General features: G+C 37.6%; 1 non-coding gene across 1 annotated transcript; it reads right to left on the bottom strand.

Annotated features, from left to right (window-relative positions):
• Positions 1–8,544: 8,544 nt before the first annotated feature.
• Positions 8,545–8,651, bottom strand: LOC148295221 (small nucleolar RNA R71). Its single transcript, XR_015835531.1, has one exon. It is a non-coding gene; the product is annotated as a small nucleolar RNA R71 (small nucleolar RNA).
• Positions 8,652–21,759: the final 13,108 nt, after the last annotated feature.

Raw genomic sequence — 21,759 nt, forward strand, 5'->3', positions numbered from 1 at the left:
TAACGCACCTATTTTCTATAAATTATTGTGTACCTATATTTAATTTATGAAAAATGTACGGAAATTTCAATTACAAAGTAATTGACCTTTTTTACCTAGTATAATGAACTTATTTTTTCACTAAATTTTGTATCTATTTTTTTCTCTAAATAATGTACCTATTTTTTTCTCTAATAATGTATACCTAGTAAAAAAAAATTACCTAGTATAATGAACTTATTTTTTTCTTCTAAATAATGTACCTATGTTTAATTTATAAGTGCATAAATTTCAATTATATAACGCACCTATTTTCTATAAATTATTGTGCACCTATATTTAATTTATGAAAAATGTACGGAAATTTCAATTACAAAGTAATTGACCTTTTTTTTAATTAATTTTTTTGGTAAATAATATACCTATATTTTTATACATATATATTTATATTTATATTTTTCATATGTACATTATTGGATATGTAATTTACATTTTTTTTTTTTGCAATTTTAGGGGGCGATATATTAGAGGGAATGGCAACCAAAAGAAATGGGGTGATTGATATGCTATTAATAGGGAGTTTTAATTACAATTATGGTAGTTAATGAAATGCTTGGAATAAATTATAAATAAAATATGAAGTTTGATGGCAAGGATATAAAAACGTAGGAATACTATGACCTCTTATATCCTACTAGTCATTTAAGTTTGAAATTGGGTTTTACACATAGATTTATAAAATGATGGGTATATATCTAGGAAATAGAAATTATAGGGACCTATATTGGACAAGCCCTAAAAATTACCTAGAGAGAGAGCACATGCACATGGAGTTTCACCCAAAATATGCCGAAAAATTAGTACGCATAACTTAACATCACATCCATTGCGAAACATAGCTATAGGGAGGGGTATATAAGTGATTTCAAACAAAGCCTCAATGTTGCTCTTCTTCGAGGATCCAATCTTGCTTGCCTTCCAGCAATAGCATCGATTTCATTAACAAATACAAAAGAAGGAGGGTACAGGGAACAAAAACATGATAAAATGAGTATTGGAGTATATACATTGAGAAAAACGAGAAAGTTATATATGTAATTAGAACTTGATACATGATTATAGAGATTTGACATGATCGTTCATACAAGAAAATCATTTCGTACCATATACCATACTAATCAACTAATGTTGAACCTTTTTCATCATGCAATTTAAAGTACGTGGCGTAACATATATGTAACAATATCAAAGTGTGTGGAAGAATTTGGGGGTCCCCGAAAAATTTGCTTATTGATGTTTTTCTTGAGAATTCTATCCATGTGGAGTGATATCTTCTAATAATATATTATCTTTTCTCAACAGAAGAACAAAAAGAAAGACGAAAATCGTAGATAATTTTTTTGAGAAATATATATATGTATATACATATGTTCACACACACAAATAGAAGAATAAAAGAGAGAATTAACTATGAGAATTGATACAGTGGCGGTATGGTAAAATTGGTAGTCGTCTAATCCATGCTTGTAGCCTTGTGTATCATAATCGATTGCCATAGGATGAGCAGTGGAGCCACTGTCCTCCCCACAAGGGGGCCATGCTTGCGTTTGAAGGCGTCAAGACCCTTCATCATTGGGTTCTTCCTGTTAAGATTTCAGAGGGACATACCCTTGGCCTACCACTAGCAACATCGATATTATCTCCAATTTAACCACTTGTTTAGTAAGTGTGGGGTTTTATACAAAAAGCCTCTATGTTATTCAAAATGAAACCATTTATTCTAGGGAACATTTTTGCTCACCACTTTAACTCAAGGTGTATGCTCACCATCTTTCTCAACACTTAACACGTGTCCATAAGCATAACCATGGTTACATAAATCAAAGTAAAAAGTTAATCATGGTTGTGCTTATGGACACGTGTCAATTATTAAGAAGAGTGATGAGCATACACCTTGGGTTAAAGTGGGGAGCAAAAATATTTATAGGGAGCATTTTTGCTCACCACTTTAACCCAAAGTGTATGCTCACCACCTTTTTCAACACTTGACAATTAGTGTCCATAAACATAACTATGGTTACATAAATCAAAGTAAAAAGTTTATCATGATTATGCCTATGGACACATGTCAAAGTATTAAGAAGAGTCGTGAGTATACACCTAATTAAAGTGGGGAGCAAAAATATTTCCTCATATGAGACTTTCTATTTTGTTAAGTTTCCTATGTGGGACTCATGTATTCTTCAACACAACACTCCTCCTCATGTGGAACCACTTTTTAGTGGACCACACATGCAACCAATTCCACTTTATATATATATATATATATATATATATATATATACAGTTATTCTCTTATCCGGATGTCCGCACATTATTATTGTGCGGATCCTATTGTAAACAGGCAGGAAAACAAAGAGGGGTAGTACAAAATACACGGCGTTCGCACGATAATAATGTCCGGATGTCCGCATAAGAGAATTTCTGTATATATATATATTTATTTATTTATTTGGGGTTTGTTTGAATTTGCTTCAATTTGGGGGTTTTTCTTTTGATTTGAGTATTTGTTTGATTTGGGTTTAATTGGGGCTAATCAACCGGCCCACTATGATATAATGTTAATATTTCAGAGGGACGGACCCTTGGCCCACCACTAGTAAGATGCCTCATCAACCATCGCCATATCAAACTTACCTCTAACAATATGAGATAGAAGAGCACCACAACTATGAATAGCTGTGTCAACATTATGTAAATTATTTGCTATATAAACTTGAAATTTAAGTTTTGAGAATGAATGAATCAACGAACAATAAGATGAGAATATATTTATGAAGTAGGCATGCTTAATTTATATAAAAATCTAGATTCATTCTTCGCTACTCAACTTTAATTCATACAACGAAAAATACAAAAAAGGCATTTGATTGGTTTATATGTTGGCGAGTCCTTATTTAGTTAGGATTTTGGTTCCTTATTTAGTTAGATTTTGGTTTTGTATTTAGTTAAGATTTTGGTTACTTACCCTTTTATTGAGTCCTATTGTAATTGAATATATTAACGGAATCTGATTTTTAACTAGGTCAAATTTAATTAGGTCAATATATTAACGGAACCTGATTTCTAAAGAAGAAGAACACCAACAACGTTGGCTTTTTTGCAAAAAAATATTTTTATTTTCATTTTTATAGTTTTAGGTGATGTGGCATTTGTTTTAACCCTTAGATTTTATTCTATTGACCTAGCAGACAAAATCCAAGTTGTGGGATTTAGTTTCCTGATTGTATGAATTTATTTCCTTGTCCATCAAGGAATTGGTTTCTTACCTAAAAGACATAGGAGATTCTTTGTGTAGTCACCAAGCAGACCTTTTTATGGATGCAAGTCAACATACGTACCTCAACATGTCAAGCCTAACAAAACTAGGAAAGTTAGTTTTAGTTTCCTTGTTTATAGTGATTGTAATTGATTTGGAGTATGTACAAGTAATAACCTGGTTAATTTTCTTTGTAAATTTAGCTTGTAAACTCTGTATATATATACTCAATTACAATATAACTAAATAAACGGGTAAGTAACCAAAATCTTAACTAAATAAGGAACCAAAATCCTAATTAAATAAGGACTCGCCAACATTATAAACCAATCAAATGAGTTTTTTTTACTTAGCCACTTTTGGCTCTATCAAAAATGGAGAACATATATATTTTCCCAATATATTTATTTGACAATTGCCACAAAATATGTTTTTACACATTCACGTTTCACATCTGGATCCTTGACATTGTTGAGGGAAGAACAGTTTTCTTGTCATGATAATAAGCACATCTTTTATTCTTGTCTTGATCTCAGGAACACGACTATACATCTTGTCGATCAGTGCTCTGGGAAATCCTTAGAGACCATTTGCTGCTATTGTTTGGTGGTTCAAAGGTGTCAACCCAAGATTGGATTGGAGTGATAGAATCCTCTGGTTGGAGAAGGTTAACATTAATTCTCTCTTGCTAGGTGGAGGAATTAATTAATGATTTTTACTTTCTACACGGCCCAAGGTCAAGGTGATTCAGTTCGATCATCCATTGTGGAAGAAGACAATAGCTTGACCTATGGGTGTTTTTTCATGAGTTTGAAAAGCTTGCTGCTGGGGACTGGGGTACGTAACTATTTATTATTAACCTTATTCATATAGAAGCTCCAAAATAATTGCTTTGCTTCTAACATGTTGGGGCACTTGATATTCACATGACTTTATAAACTCGGGCACTGTTACTAAGCTAATTATTTTCTTGTGAATAGGAAATAGCTAAGAAGCTTGCATATCGAATCGAAGGTGGTGACTCTCAGTTGCTTCTCTTCTTGATGAGAAGATGTGCCCACATCTCTCGAGTGGAGGTGGTGCAAGCTTGGAGTTAGAGCTTCTTGAAGGGAAATTTCTGTGCATTTTGAGGTGAATTTTTTTTGTTTTTGATTGAATTTATATTTCGGGTTTATTATTTAGTTTTACACGAAGGATATCGCTTTAATTTTGTGTGAATTCAACTAAGTAAATTTGCTTGACTGTTACCAACTTCTTTTTCTAACATCATGTTATAAGATGCCCTAATAAGAGAGGATATTCCCAATGGTAAAAAAGTAACAAATTTCCTAGGTAAAAAAAAGGGGGATCTTGTCAATTAACTTAGCTTGCAGATTAAGGGAGAGAGAGAGAGGACTGGATATATATGTCTAGTTTAGGGTTCCAATTAGCAACTTCATTAACTAGTTCATTATGGTAATGTGGGGATTAATTCTTAGGGTTTCTATAAAATATGTCATTATTTCTTAGGGTTATCATAGTTAGAACTTAGTCTCTCAAATTATGAATTGCAAACTTGTGGTGTTCGTGGTGCTAATTTCTTGCCTCCTCATGTGCGTGCTTGCTGTTTTGGCCCTGGACTATGTCAAGAAGTTGGTGGCAGGATGGCTATACAAATTAGAACTGATATGTGACTTTGGTTTCGTGGGATTGATGATTGTGGGCATTTGCTATATTGCCGTGAAGATGCGGCAGATCAATCGACCTTTGTATTATTTCCTTTAAGAAATTTAGAATCAAGATGTTATTAGGCTTTTGAATTTTGGATTTTTATTATGTTAATATTTTAGCTAGTTTTTGGAATGGAAGAAAGAAGGGGGAATTGATTGATATGCATATCATATTAGGGCTTGTCAATGGGCCGGGCCGGGCTTTAAAGAGGAGAGAAAAAATACCGGGCCGGGCAAGATTTTTTTAGAAAATTCAAAGCCCAAGCCCAACCCATGGGCCGGGCTTGAGAAAGCCCATTGAGCCGGGACAGGCCGAAACGGGCCTACTTCAATCGAAAAAAATCATAAACTTAATCATAAGGGCATTTTAGTCCAAATTTGAGATTAAACTCACTTAACTCCAATATTTTCACATCAAATCAAATTCATAAAACACCCAATAAAGTCACACAACTTAATAGGAATGAGTAAAGAAAAGTAAATGAAATGAAACAAATTATATATGTGATTTAAGTGATATAATCCTGATCCTAAACTCTTATTTATACATAATTATATATGTATGCGGGCCTAACGGGCCGGACTTTTGTGAGCGGGCCGGACTGGGCTTTCTTGGGCTTAATTGGGTTGGGTCTATGGGCCGGGCTGGGCTTCAGACACCCAAGCCCAAGCCCAGCCCTGCCCAAGGTGGGCCGAGCCATCTCAAAGCCCATAACGGGCTGAGCCGGGCTTTTTTTGGATGTGCCCGGGGGGGCCCCATCGGCCCATGAGCCTGCGGGCCAAATGATGAGGCCTATATCATATCATGATATGCATACTGTTAAGCTCATAATTTCATACATATACATGCCCAATTTACTTACTTCTTTTGCTTAGTTCCTATAATTCTAAGTTATTTCCCTCCCTTTGTGTGTTTTGTAGGCCAATGGAGCAAGAGAGCATAATTCATGCAATTCAAGCATGTTAAGGCCTAATTTGGATGAATGGAAGAAGAGCTTAAAAGACAAACTCATTTTGGCTACAGCCCCCTGCCAGTCCAGTTCCGTAGGTCATATTGCAAGCTTTGTTTCAGCAACCTACACAGCTCAGATGAGGCAGCATTCTTCATGAAAGTTGTTCCAATGGGTGTGTACTATAACATATCCAAAATTCAGCCCCATTGGATAAATATGGAGTCTGTTACCTAGCAAACACAGAGCCATGCTCAGGATGGATTTTATCAGCGCGCAAAATGAGTTAGCAATTTGTTTTGGCCTTAACTTCCTCCTCCGACCTTAGATTGGCCCAAATGACATATGGCTGGAAAGAAGACATTCTGAACTTCAATTTCGAGTGCTTAAAGTCCTAATTTGATTAAGAGAAGCCCAAGTTGTAAGCCCTTGAAGTTGCTGGTTATGCTGACCTCAGCATGTGCTGGTTGGATGCTTGGTCATGGTGAGCTAGGTATGAGCTATCATTTCTGGTTGGAAGCTTGGTCATGGTGACATGAAGATGAGCTAGGGCTGCTGGTGGGATCTATTGGTGAAGTGCATCAACCAATTCAGATTTTATAATGCAAGTGTTGTATGCATTAGTGAAGTGCATCAACCAATTCATCTTTTATAATGCAAGTGTTGTATGCATTAGCCATATTGAATTCAGATTTGTCACTCCCCTCTCCCTATAAATACCACATCCATTCCACATTCAAGACACAACAAATCCTGAGATTCACAACCCCCACAATTCACTCCAACCATCCTCAAACACTCTCAAAATCCCAAACACTCCAACAATCACCAAAACAACTCCAGCAAACCTCTCTTCCATTTCCCTACGAATTTCATCTTCCTTAGCCATCACCACTCACTCAAACTCATCCCAAATCACCTCCATATCCTTCATACATCTTTCTAGAAGTGGGGAAGCTCTTGGAGAAGCATTAGAAGTGGAGAAGCACTTGGAGAAGCCTTGGACACCACAAGAACTTCAGAAAAAGGGTTTTTCTACTCTTATTGTATTCATTATGTTTTCTCATTTCTGTTCAAGTCTCTTTTCCATTATGAGTAGCTAAATCCATAACTAGGGCTTCGATGTAACCTAACATGAATATTCTGGGTTTATAAGTTTGGAGTTTCAAGTTTGATTCATGATTCATGTTCTTATTCATTATGCTTATAAGTTAACATGCTTGTTTGAATGATTGATCACCATTAGAACTTGTTTGTTAACTATCTTGGTTTGAATTAAGAGTATACACCATGCTTTAATTCGAATTGAACTATGAATAGGAAGAGTATGTATGGACATTCGACAACAGGGATTAGATACATACTTGGTTGTTTAAAATGTTCTTCTATGCTTAATGGGTTCCTAATGCTTAATTTTAGGTTAGACAACAAATGATCAAATTAGGGAATTAGGAACACAAGGTTAGGACCAAACACCATGGCCTAATCATACTTTAGCTAGAATCAATCTTTGAATCTGAATTAGACTTGTTACTTGAATCTTTATAACCCAGAATTGAATTGTTATGGTGATTCGAATGCCCTAGTCTCAAAATCTGTTTTCCAACTCTTAAAACCACTCTTTGTTACATTTGTTTACTTGTTTTTGTTTGCAATTTCATTTTGCTTCTTTTGTTCAACAATCACAACCACTCTTGTTTTAAATTCTGTTTTAGACATAACCTCCTACTTTCTTGAATTTGGTAATCTAAGTACATAACTAGTTTTAACTTCTCAGTCTTCGTGGGTACGACCTCGTACTTGTCTTGCTATACTACTAATTGCCCCGTACAATTGCGAGTTAACATAATATTAACAACAAATTTTGGCGCCGTTGCCGGGGACTGAACGAAAGTTCTTCCCTGGTTATGTGCCCAAGGTTACCCTATTCTTTTTAGTGTTTCTAATTAATCTAATTTTCTGTTTCAGGTAGTTTATGTCTAAAAATCCATTACTTGAACAAGTGAGGTCTTCGTTCCAACGTTCTAGATCTTTGAACGCAGGACCATCATTGCAACCCAGACGAGTGACCTCTGAAATTCAGAATCGTCTAGAAAGGGAGTTGTCAACTGCAAAAGAGCAAGCTCTTGCTACATTTACAAGTCTTGCTCTCCACACTGAACTTCCCGGTTCTTCACTTTCAAATTCGGAAGCAAGTTCAGACCAAGAAGAAGAAGAAATGATGGCTGCCATTGAGTTCATGGGAGAACTTGATATCCCAACAATTCCAGCATCTCCTTCAAGCATTTTGCTGCCCACTGTAGCTCGAAATTATGAGCTTAAATCTTCTCATCTTAATATGCTGCCTTCCTTTTATGGTTTACCTAATGAAGATCCATTGACTCATATAAAGGATATTTTTAATGTTGTGAGTTCTTTTCCCTTGACAGGTGTGACAGAAGATCAACTTCGAATGAGAGTGTTTCCATACACTTTAAAGGATAAGGCGAAGTATTGGTTGAATTCTTTGAAGCCTGGTTCACTCACTACATGGTCTGCCATTCAAAAGAAGTTCCTGGAAAAATACTTCTCCACGCAAAAGACCGACATGCTTAGGGACAAGATCTTGTTATTTGCACAGCAAGATGATGAATCGTTTTGTGAAGCATGGGAGAAATTCAATGGGTTGCTCAACCAATGTCCTCATCATGGGATTCCATTGAAGCTTCAAATGCGTATGTTTTATAAAGGACTAACCCCTTCTAGTCATAATATAGTCACCAATTTTGCAGGTGGTTCTTTTAAAACCAAAACTCCAGAAGAAACGTACGAACTCTTTGAGGAGATAGCAATGGAGACCCAACATACGGATACAAGAGGTAAACGTGTTATTAGTGGTTGTAATGATGCTTCTAGTGTGCAGATTTCAAAACTGGAACAAAAGTTAGATGCTCTTCTTGCATTAAACTCAAGAAGCCCTCCGAAGGAAGTGTGTAGCATTTGTGAATCTCATGACCATGCTACCACAGCTTGTCCACTTGGGGCTGGATATCCAGAATTTGTGCAAGAGCAAGCTAAGTTGGTAAATTCCTACAACCAAGGTCCAAGAAATGATCCATACTCTCAAAGTTATAATCCAGGTTGGAGGAATCATCCAAACTTTTCATGGAGAAATACCCAGAATCAAGCAAATCCCCCTTCATTCCAAAGGCCACAACAATCATCATCATCATTGGAAGATATAGTGAAGCAGATGGCAATCAACCAATCCAATTTTCAGCAAACTACACAAGCTGCCATCTCCAAATTGGAAGTCCAATTAGGCCAAATAGCTGCTGAAATAACTCAAAGAGTGCCTGGGAAATGGCCAAGCCAAACTGAGATCAATCCAAAGAACCCAGAAGCCAAGGCCATTCATGTGCTCAGATCAGGTAAGATCATTGATAATAAAGATGATTCTAATCTTTCAAATGATGTTGTGATTGTAGAAAATGAAGAGGAGGAGACCATGGCCACGGAAGGAGAACAACTCAAAACTTCTCAATCTGCTCCTAAGGCCAAATCAGATTCTCAGAAATCCGATCAATTCCAATTGCATAAAAGGGATGACAAATTTGTGCCACCACATCTTCAAGAAGATAGATACGTGCCACCCGCTCCATATGTTCCACAGATTCCATTTCCAGGCCGTCTTAAGAAAGCAAAGCAAGATAAGGCTTTTAAAGAGATTTATGATATTTTGAGTAAAGTTAATATCAATTTGCCTTTGCTTGATCTTATTGAACAGATTCCTGCATATGGAAAATTCATCAAGGACTTGAAAACTCACAAGCTCAATTTCGCTCCAAATGAAGGAGTAAAGCTCGACCAGAATGTAAGTGCTGTATTGCAAAGGAAGCTTCCACCAAAACTAGATGATCCTGGCAGCTTTGACATTCCCATTAACATTGGAGGCAAGAAGGTTGGAAGAGCCATGTTGGACTTGGGAGCAAGCATCAATGTTTTGCCATATTCAGTTTATCAAGAGCTTGGCTTAGAAGGGATGAAGAAGACTTCAATGCGACTTGAACTAGCTGATCATTCTATAAAATATCCAAAAGGTATTGTAGAAGATATTCTAGTTCAAGTTAATACACTAATTCTCCCTGCTGATTTTGTAGTGATGGACATGGAAGACAATCCAAATGGAGATCGTGTTGATCCCATTCTCCTAGGCAGGCCATTCATGGCCACTGCAGACACAATCATCAAAGTGAAAGATAGCACTCTCTCCATGACTGTTTTGGGTGAAACTGTTGAATTTAAAATGCTTAATGCTCTATCTCAACCTTCTATCTCTCTTGATTCTTGCTTTTCAATTGATGTTGTGGATCATGAGGTTTCTTCCAAAATTTTGCAGAGAAAGTCTAATGATGCTCTAGAAGCTGTCTTAACACAAGAAGAGGAAGATCTTTGTGAACCGGAGTTCCAAGAAGTGGTGGCTGCCTTAGAAGTGTTTCCGCCATACCCACCATCCTTTAGGCCACCAATCGAGCCTCTTGGACCATCATCCACGAAATTGGAGCCATCCATTGTCATCCCACCAAAGCTAGAACTTAAACCTCTTCCCAATAATCTTAAATATACATATTTGGGTGCTAACGAAACTCTCCCTGTTATAATTGCTGCAGGTCTCTCCTCACATGAAGAAGAGAGCTTAATTAAAGTTCTAAAAGAGCATAAAACAGCCATTGGGTGGACCATAGTAGACATCAAAGGAATTAGTCCAAGCATGTGCATGCACCGGATTTTAATGGAAGAAGACAGCAAACCATCTCGTGATGCCCAAAGGAGGCTAAATCCCAACATGAAAGAGGTGGTTAGAGCTGAAGTTTTAAAGCTACTCGATGTAGGAATCATCTACCCAATTTCAGATTCTAAGTGGGTGAGCCCTGTGCAAGTTGTTCCAAAGAAGTCCGGAATCACCGTTGTGAAGAATGAGAAGAATGAGCTAGTTCCTACACGAACTGTCACTGGTTGGAGAGTTTGCATTGATTACAGGAAGTTGAACACATCCACTAGAAAAGATCATTTCCCCTTACCTTTTATTGATCAAATGCTTGAACGTTTATCTGGCCATGCTTACTATTGTTTTCTTGATGGTTTTTCAGGTTATAATCAAATTCCCATTGCTCCGGAAGACCAAGAGAAAACCACATTCACATGCCCATTTGGTACGTTTGCTTATAGAAGGATGCCATTCGGTTTATGCAATGCCCCAGCAACTTTCCAAAGATGCATGATGTCAATCTTTTCAGATATGGTGGAACGATTCATTGAGGTATTTATGGATGATTTTTCAGTTTTTGGTTCCTCTTTTGATAATTGTCTTCACCACTTGTCTCTAGTGCTTAAAAGATGCCAGGAAACAAATCTGATTTTGAATTGGGAGAAGTGTCACTTCATGGTGAGACAAGGCATTGTACTAGGCCATGTGATTTCAAGCAAGGGAATCGAAGTGGATAAAGCCAAGATCGACCTCATCTCAAATCTTCCACCCCCTACCTCTGTTAAAGGAATTAGAAGCTTTCTAGGTCATGCTGGATTCTATAGAAGGTTCATCAAAAATTTCTCAAGCATTACAAGGCCATTGTGTAATCTCCTTGCTAAGGATGCTGTTTTTGAGTTTAATGAAGCTTGCATGGAAGCTTTTTCTACCTTGAAGAGGGAGCTAACTTCAGCCCCTATTATCATAGCTCCGGATTGGTCTTTACCATTTGAAATAATGTGTGATGCCTCTGACTTTGCTATTGGTGCAGTTTTAGGTCAAAAGAAGAACAAGCTGCCCCATGTGATTCATTATGCTAGCCGGACCTTGAATGATGCTCAAATCAACTACTCCACAACAGAGAAGGAGTTGCTTGCTGTGGTTTTTGCTTTAGAAAAATTTCGTTCTTACCTTGTTGGTTCTAAAGTAATTGTTTATTCTGACCATGCAGCCCTTAGATACTTGCTCACTAAGAAGGATGCCAAACCACGCTTGATTAGATGGATTCTCTTGCTGCAAGAATTCGATTTGGAGATTCGAGATAAGAAGGGATGTGAGAATGTGGTAGCTGATCATTTGAGCAGAATTGTGGTTGAAGAAAAAGGAGGAGCTGTGCTACCCTTGAATGAGACTTTCCCTGATGAACAACTATATGCTGCCCAAGTCAAAGAGCCATGGTATGCTGATTTTGTTAATTATCTTGCTTGTGGTGTTCTTAGAAATGATCTAACTTCTCAGGATAAGAAGAAGTTCTTTTCCATGGTGAAACATTATGTATGGGATGAACCTTTCTTATTCAAGCATTGCCCGGATCAACTCATCAGAAGATGTGTTCCAGAAGAAGAGCAAGAAAGCATACTTAGGCATAGCCACGAATTGGCCTGTGGAGGTCACTTTGGAGCTAAGAAAACAGCACTTAAAATTCTGCAATCTGGTTTCTTTTGGCCCACTCTATTTAAAGATGCATTTAATTTTTGTGTTAAGTGTGATAGGTGCCAAAGGATGGGGAACATAAGTCGCAGGAATGAAATGCCATTGAATAACATACTTGTTGTGGAGCTCTTCGATGTGTGGGGTATTGATTTCATGGGACCATTCCCATCTTCCTTTGGTTATACTTACATACTTGTTGCTGTTGATTATGTGTCTAAATGGGTGGAAGCCATAGCCACCAAAACCAATGATTATAAGGTGGTGCTGAAGTTCTTGAAGGATAATATTTTCACAAGGTTTGGTACTCCAAGGGCTGTCATTAGTGATGGAGGCAGCCACTTCTGTAACAAGCCATTCGAAGCACTCATGAAGAAGTACAACATCACCCATCGAGTCTCTACACCATATCATCCGCAAACTTCTGGTCAAGTGGAAATAAGCAATAGAGAAATTAAGCACATCCTGGAGAAGGTGGTGAACAATACAAGGAAAGATTGGGCAGCCAAGCTCAATGATGCATTATGGGCTTATAGGACAGCATATAAGACTCCCATTGGAATGAGCCCTTATCGTCTTGTGTTTGGGAAAGCTTGTCACCTGCCAATGGAGCTTGAACACAATGCTTTTTGGGCCATCAAGAAGTTAAATTTTGATCTAGACAAGGCAGGCCATGCAAGAAAGTTTCAGCTGAATGAATTGGAAGAAATTAGACATGAGTCTTATGAGAATGCAAAGCTTTACAAAGAACGAACCAAGAGTTACCATGACAGAAACATTCAATGGAAAGAGTTCTCCAAAGGTATGTCAGTTCTTTTGTTTAACTCACGTTTGCGTCTCTTTCCAGGAAAATTGAAGTCTAGATGGCAAGGCCCATTCACCGTGGTCAATGTTTCTCCCTATGGAGCTGTGGAGATTCAAAACCCTAAAGATGGCTCGACTTTCAAAGTAAATGGACAACGTTTAAAGCCATTCTATGAGGGAGTTTCAGCTGGCATCCAAACTGGCCATGTGGTAGATCAACTTCCCTTCGTACCATCAACTTAGCTGATTGCACAATGTCTTGCCAAGACAGTAACTAAGGCGCTTCTTGGGAGGCAACCCATGTGTTCAAGAAGAAGGTGCTTGGTAGCAATCGACCTAATCGCATCAAGGGGGAGCATTTCAATCCTTTCTCTTTACTTGTTATTATTTTAAATTTCTGTTTTTTTTTTATAAAAATTTAAAAAAAATTTAAAAATTTAAAAATTTAAAAAGATTTTTCATATGAGCTAACTTATGGTAACTCCAGTGAGCACTTCCGTCAATACAGTGTCTAGGAGTTCTTTAGGCGACACCTTCGGTGTCTAAGAAGTTTGGGTTTTAAGCGGGACCATTGTGACCCCTCCAACCTTCCCGGATCCCCTGGCTGTGTTTTCTGAGGCCCTTAACTGGTCATCCATGAGTTGCTTATATATTCATTTTTTTTTTTTTTTTTTTCCTAAACCTTCTTCTAAACTTTTCCCTTTATCATTTGTTTGTTCTCAATCATCTTTTGTATGCTTTCACATTGAGGACAATGTTCAATTCAGGTCTGGGGGGAAGGTTTTCAATTTCAATTTTCTTATCCATTTGTGTTTTCAATTTTCGTTCTCTTGTCACAATTTTTATTTTTTTATTTATTTATTTATTTATTTTTTATTTATTTATTTTTTTTAAAGAATGTCATACAATCAATGCTATGGAGCTGCTATTTGAGGTTTTCATATCAGAATTTTGCACTTCACAAAGCTTTTGCTCTTAGAATTCTGGTGGCTAAAGTACCACGCTCAAATTCTTGAAGGAAAATAGTGGAGACTACCCTAGTGAGCTATATCGAGCCTAATTGCTTTCTTGAGAGGGTTTAAAGTGTTCTATTTCTCATCCATACTTATTTTCTTCAATTCACTCTAATTGATCTCATTATTCCATTTTGATTGAATACTAAGGATGATTCTCTTTTGCAGATATCATGTGCTTGCTCTCATTCATGAATGAACTCATTGAAGTGATGCTAGGCTATGTGTGCATAACCATTCTATGTGCTTTCTTTTCACCCTACCTATATGTGTGTTCCATCAACCCTCTTGAAGCCAAACACTTAAAGCCTTTTCTTCTATCACCCTCATCATTTCCCTACCTTTGTATCTCAATCTGAGATACTTGACCTATTGTAGCCATACCCTATAGCTTAGAAATATACCAAGGTGTGCCAAGATAAAGTTTGAAGCAAGGAAGTTGCAGCCATGTACCTAAATAAAGATGATGTGAATCTGTGCAATGAAGTTAATGAAGATGCAGATCAAATCAACGAAGATGAAAGTGTTTCGATTTGATCTAAGTGTGAAAAATAAAGTCTATGCCAGGAGATACCATGAAGTTTGCTGCCATGCCAATCTAAATCAATGATGCCTTGCAGATTAATGAAGCATGCAACCTTGGTATGTTCTTAAGTTATTTGTTTTTCCTTCCAATTCTTCCATTTCCCCTAAACCTTAGCCTTTCATTACAACATTGTGAAAGACCTAGCTGATCTTTGAGGATGTATTCATGGGTGCTGGTAAGTATGTGTGTATCTCTATTCTTAGTATTTAATTCCTTTCATGATATCTAACCAAATTTGTGCTTCTATTTCATACACTCACTTATGCTTTCTTGAGAGAATTAAAACATAGGTTCTGAGTGATTGAGTGTTATCTGTGAGAATTAGAGTCGAAGCATGTTCTCTATTCAAGGTTTGAGTGTGCTTGCTTTGAAACTGTGTGCCTTTGAGCTATAGCTTCCACTTGTACACACTGATTGATGACCTATCTTGGCAACTCTATGGTGTTGGAGGTATGACTAAAACTTTCTTTCATTTTCATTAGTTGATTTCAAAGTTGTTTTTCTAACCATTTTGTTTTGTAGAGTTAGAAAAACGTTTGTGGGTATCGTATCTGTTAAACCCTCAGGAGACACAACTCCTCCTACTAGGGATGCCTAGAGGTTTAAAGGCTTGTTGCATACGCTCAATGCAATCGAGTTACCTACGAAAGTGGTCTAGTTAACTTCTTGTTTTGTTTTTATCTTTGTTTCTCTTTTGTTTTGCTCGAGGACTAGCAAAATCTAAGTTTGGGGGTGTGTTAAGCTCATAATTTCATACATATACATGCCCAATTTACTTACTTCTTTTGCTTAGTTCCTATAATTCTAAGTTATTTCCCTCCCTTTGTGTGTTTTGTAGGCCAATAGAGCAAGAGAGCATAATTCATGCAATTCAAGCATGTTAAGGCCTAATTTGGATGAATGGAAGAAGAGCTTAAAAGACAAACTCATTTTGGCTACAGCCCCCTGCCAGTCCAGTTCCGTAGGTCATATTGCAAGCTTTGTTTCAGCAACCTACACAGCTCGGATGAGGCAGCATTCTTCATGAAAGTTGTTCCAATGGGTGTGTACTATAACATATCCAAAATTCAGCCCCATTGGATAAATATGGAGTCTGTTACCTAGCAAACACAGAGCCATGCTCAGGATGGATTTTATCAGCGCGCAAAATGAGTTAGCAATTTGTTTTGGCCTTAACTTCCTCCTCCGACCTTGGATTGGCCCAAATGACATATGGCTGGAAAGAAGACATTCTGAACTTCAATTTCGAGTGCTTAAAGTCCTAATTTGATTAAGAGAAGCCCAAGTTGTAAGCCCTTGAAGTTGCTGGTTATGCTGACCTCAGCATGTGCTGGTTGGATGCTTGGTCATGGTGAGCTAGGTATGAGCTATCATTTCTGGTTGGAAGCTTGGTCATGGTGACATGAAGATGAGCTAGGGCTGCTGGTGGGATCTATTGGTGAAGTGCATCAACCAATTCAGATTTTATAATGCAAGTGTTGTATGCATTAGTGAAGTGCATCAACCAATTCATCTTTTATAATGCAAGTGTTGTATGCATTAGCCATATTGAATTCAGATTTGTCACTCCCCTCTCCCTATAAATACCACATCCATTCCACATTCAAGACACAACAAATCCTGAGATTCACAACCCCCACAATTCACTCCAACCATCCTCAAACACTCTCAAAATCCCAAACACTCCAACAATCACCAAAACAACTCCAGCAAACCTCTCTTCCATTTCCCTACGAATTTCATCTTCCTTAGCCATCACCACTCACTCAAACTCATCCCAAATCACCTCCATATCCTTCATACATCTTTCTAGAAGTGGGGAAGCTCTTGGAGAAGCATTAGAAGTGGAGAAGCACTTGGAGAAGCCTTGGACACCACAAGAACTTCAGAAAAAGGGTTTTTCTACTCTTATTGTATTCATTATGTTTTCTCATTTCTGTTCAAGTCTCTTTTCCATTATGAGTAGCTAAATCCATAACTAGGGCTTCGATGTAACCTAACATGAATATTCTGGGTTTATAAGTTTGGAGTTTCAAGTTTGATTCATGATTCATGTTCTTATTCATTATGCTTATAAGTTAACATGCTTGTTTGAATGATTGATCACCATTAGAACTTGTTTGTTAACTATCTTGGTTTGAATTAAGAGTATACACCATGCTTTAATTCGAATTGAACTATGAATAGGAAGAGTATGTATGGACATTCGACAACAGGGATTAGATACATACTTGGTTGTTTAAAATGTTCTTCTATGCTTAATGGGTTCCTAATGCTTAATTTTAGGTTAGACAACAAATGATCAAATTAGGGAATTAGGAACACAAGGTTAGGACCAAACACCATGGCCTAATCATACTTTAGCTAGAATCAATCTTTGAATCTGAATTAGACTTGTTACTTGAATCTTTATAACCCAGAATTGAATTGTTATGGTGATTCGAATGCCCTAGTCTCAAAATCTGTTTTCCAACTCTTAAAACCACTCTTTGTTACATTTGTTTACTTGTTTTTGTTTGCAATTTCATTTTGCTTCTTTTGTTCAACAATCACAACCACTCTTGTTTTAAATTCTGTTTTAGACATAACCTCCTACTTTCTTGAATTTGGTAATCTAAGTACATAACTAGTTTTAACTTCTCAGTCTTCGTGGGTACGACCTCGTACTTGTCTTGCTATACTACTAATTGCCCCGTACAATTGCGAGTTAACATAATATTAACAACACATACTTATTGTTCTTTCTGTCCTTTTTGTTATTAATGAAACAATATTTTCCATCGATGCTCTGTTTTAACTTTATGGTGCTATCTTTTCATTCTGCTCTCTCTCTCTCTCTCTCTCTCTCTCTCTCTCTCTCAAGCAAGCAGAATAAATTCTATATATACTAAAACTCAATCCAACTAATGACTGTAGCTAAGCACAGTAAATTTACAAAAATGCTTTTATTTTTAACTGTTCAACTAGCTTCTTTTTCCCCCCTGCACAGTAAAATCACGGTTTGGCCCTTGATTGATTGTTTTGTGTGTTCCCCGTTTTGCCCTTTCTTTCCTTTGGATGTAACTAGCGGCTGTTTGTTCTTGAGTGGCGTCTGGTTCGATTTCAACTGGCTGGTTGGAGAGTTTCAGGGGTAAAGGTGGGAGAGCTGGGTTGGTTCTTCGATGTCTACATTTGGAGGGTTCGACTGTTTTACAGAGCCATCTGCTCAGACCATCATTTGGACCGCGGGCTCATGGGCCGATGGGGCCTCCCAGCCCATCGAAAAAAATCCCGACTCGGCCCGTTATGGGCTTTGAGATAGCCTGGCCCGCCTTGGGCTGGGCTGGGCTTGGGCTTGGGTGTCCGAAGCCCAGCCTGACCCATAGGCCCAGCCCGATTAAGCCCAAGAAAGCTAGGCCTGGCCCGCCTACAAAAGCCCAGCCCTTTAGGCCCGCATACATATATAATTATGTATAAATAAGAGTTTAGGATCAGGATTATATCACTTAAATCACATATATAATTTGTTTCATTTCATTTACTTTTCTTTACTCATTCCTAGTTTATAATTGGATGATTAGCACATTAATTTGTGTCAATTATTAATACAACAATTATATATATATATATACAGAAATTCTCTTATGCGGACATCCGGACGTTATTATCGTGCGGACCCAGTGTATTTTGTACTACCCCTGTTTGTTTTCTTGCCTGTTTACAATAGAATCCGCACGATAATAACGTGCGGACATCCAGATAAGAGAATAACTGTATATATATATATATATATATATATATATATATATTCCCTCTTTTCGGCCGGGCAGGCCGATGGAAGGAGTTTTTTGGTCCTTCTTCTCTTGAGATGCGTATGCCTGCCACCACCAAGCCACTTGATGGCTTGGATGGAAAGATCGTGTGAGTGTGTTTGCACTTCTGACTTTTAATCAAACGATTGATCGGCCAAGCAAGGAACCTCCTTTTGGCCTAGGTTCTTTTTCTTCCTTGAGGTTAAGGATGATTGAGCTTTGTATGACTATTTTTAGGATTTTTGTGATAAGTGCAATGAATGTAAATGCAGTAAACAAAACGGCAAAAATTTAAGTGCGAGAAATGTAAATGCAGTAAACGAGATGACAAAAATGTAAATGCGATAAAATAGATTAAAGTGATAACAACTTGAATTAAATTCGAATGTAAAGATAATTGAAATTAAATTGCTAGAAAGTAAGCTTACACTAGGAAAACGAAGAACTTGGATAATCTGAAGAGCTTGAAAGATAAAATCCTAGACTATGAATTGAAAAGTACAGGATAAAAAGATAGATTTTGTGTGTTCAGTCGGAGGTCCTCTTCTCTCCTTCTGACGACCAATTTATAGAGCTTCCTTCAACTCACAGGGTTTGGCCATTAAATGTCCACAACTAATTCTGTTTTGAAAATCCTTCCAATATTAATGTCTTCCGGAGCTCTAGGCATGAACTGCCCAAGATGTCATTGGGATTGTGAAACCTCTTCCCTTGATATAAGGTGCAATGAATCTTGGTAGGTTGACACTTAATCCTTCCTGTCTTTAAAGTCCACCATTTGCAAGGAGGCTTCTGCTGGAACTTATGAACTTAGCTTCGTAGGCTGAGCTTTGGATTTGATTTGACATTTGGTGAGATGTTGTGCACTTGGAGCTTCTGACTTGGTTAAGACTCCCACCAACGTTAAGTGGTATGTGAACTCCAAATATTTGGATATCGGAAATTCCAGCCCTGGTTGAGAATCCGCGGAAGTTTTTGGCCGCATGATTGATAGCTGCATATTCCAATAATTTTTTGTTGATCCTCATCTGAGCCATGTGCTGGCCGCTAGTCCACAAAGACCTTAACTTTGCCTTTGAATTCTATATGTATATATTTGTTTATTTCCAACTGTGTCCACCGCATGGGTTCCCCACTCAACCAGACCTCTTAGCCTTTTATTTGATATTGCATGAATGTTGGTCTGGCGTTGGCAGCATATGGCATTAGGCTTTAATTAATTATATATATATAATAAAACAAGACAAAGAACTTTTCAGCCCACATTTTGCATATCCCCAAAACTTCGACCGCACACTCGCCTTCATTTCTCTTTGCAAACCTCCAATGCCTCCAGCCGCTATCTCTCTAGCCAACTCTTTGGCCAATTCTCTCCAGCCAACTCTTTGGCCAACTCTCCTCCAGCCAACTTTTTGGCCAACTCTCCTCCAGCCATCCTCCAGCTAACTATTTGGCCAACTCTCTCCAGCCAACTCTTTGGTCAACTCTCCTCCAGCCAACTCTTCGGCCAATTCTCTCCAGCCAACTCGTTGGCCAACTCTCTCCCAGCCAACTCTTTGGCCAACTCTCTCCAGCCAACTCTTTAGCCAACTCTCTCCCAGCCAACTCTTTAGCCAATTCTCTCCAGCCAACTCTTTGGCCAACTCTCTCCCAGCCAACTTTTTAGCCAACTCTCCTCCAGCCAACTTTTTGGTCAACTCTCTCCAGCCAACTCTTTGGCCAACTCTCCTCCAACCAACTTTTTGGCCAACTCTCTCCAGCTAACTCTCCTCCAGCCAACTTTTTGGCCAACTCTCCTCCAGCAAAGCTTTATCCGTGTGAATTCATGCATTCATTCATTTATATATATAATATAATTAGTTTTGGCCTTGTAAACCATTCAGCCATATGTCTTCGGCTGCAACTCATTCTCTTACAACACCCGACCGAGATTTCCAACAACCTCGCCCGTGAACTCCTCCAATTCCGGCCGCAATCTCTTCGCAAGCTTTAAATTCGGTCGTGATTTTTAACAGCCCCAAACAATATATAAATAAGATGAACAACATATCATATCACCAAATATAATCATATCGCAAAACATAATCATACCACCAAATATAATCATGCTTTTCTTGAACACATCACCAAACATTTGCATATTTATTCATACCATCCTTTAAAAAAAAAAAAAATTTGATACTTATTATTTTTTTAAAATTATTTCTTAAAACGTATTACAGTCTAATTATGTAATAACCTCAAAAATAATACTTGGTTTTATTATTTTTGTGGAAAATCTTATTAAGTTGTGTGACTTTATTGGGTGTTTTATGAATTTGGTTTGATATGAAAATATTGGAATTAAGTGAGTTTAATCTCAAATTTGGACTAAATGCCCTTATGATTAAGTTTATGATTTTTTTCGATTGAAGTAGGCCCGTTTCTGCCCAGCCCGGCCCGATGGGCTTTCTCAAGCCCGGCCCATGGGTTGGGCTTGGGCTTTGAATTTTCTAAAAAAACCTGGCCCGGCCTAGCCCAGTATTTTTTCTCTCCTCTTTAAAGCCCAGCCCAGCCCATTGACGAGCCCTAATATGATATGCATATCAATCAATTCCCCCTTCTTTCTTCCATTCCAAAAACTAGCTAAAATATTAATATAATAAAAATCCAAAATTCAAAAGCCTAATAACATCTTGATTCTAAATTTCTTAAAGGAAATAATACAAAGGTCGATTGATCTGCCGCATCTTCACGGCAATATAGCAGACGCCCACAATCATCAATCCCATGAAACCAAAGTCACATATCAATTCTAATTTGTGTAGCCATCCTGCCACTAACTTCTTGACATAGTCCAGGGCCAAAACAGCAAGCTCGCACATGAGGAGGCAAGAAATTAGCACCACAAACACCACAAGTTCGCAATTCATAATTTGAGAGACTAAGTTCCAACTATGATAACCCTAAGAAATAGTGACATATTTATATAGAAACCCTAAGAATTAAATCCCCATATTTATATAATGAACTAGTTAATGAAGTTGCTAATTGGAACCCTAAACTAAACATATATGTCCAGTCCTATCTCTCTCTCTCTCTCTCTCTCTCCCTTAATCTGCAAGCTAAGTTAATTGACAAGATCCCCTTTTTTTTTTACCTAGGAAATTTGTTACTTTTTTACCATTGGGAA

The sequence above is a fragment of the Prunus avium genome, chromosome 4 (assembly GCF_965620075.1).
Source record: "Prunus avium chromosome 4, drPruAviu1.hap1.1, whole genome shotgun sequence".
In the NCBI taxonomy this organism is placed as follows: Eukaryota; Viridiplantae; Streptophyta; class Magnoliopsida; order Rosales; family Rosaceae; genus Prunus; species Prunus avium.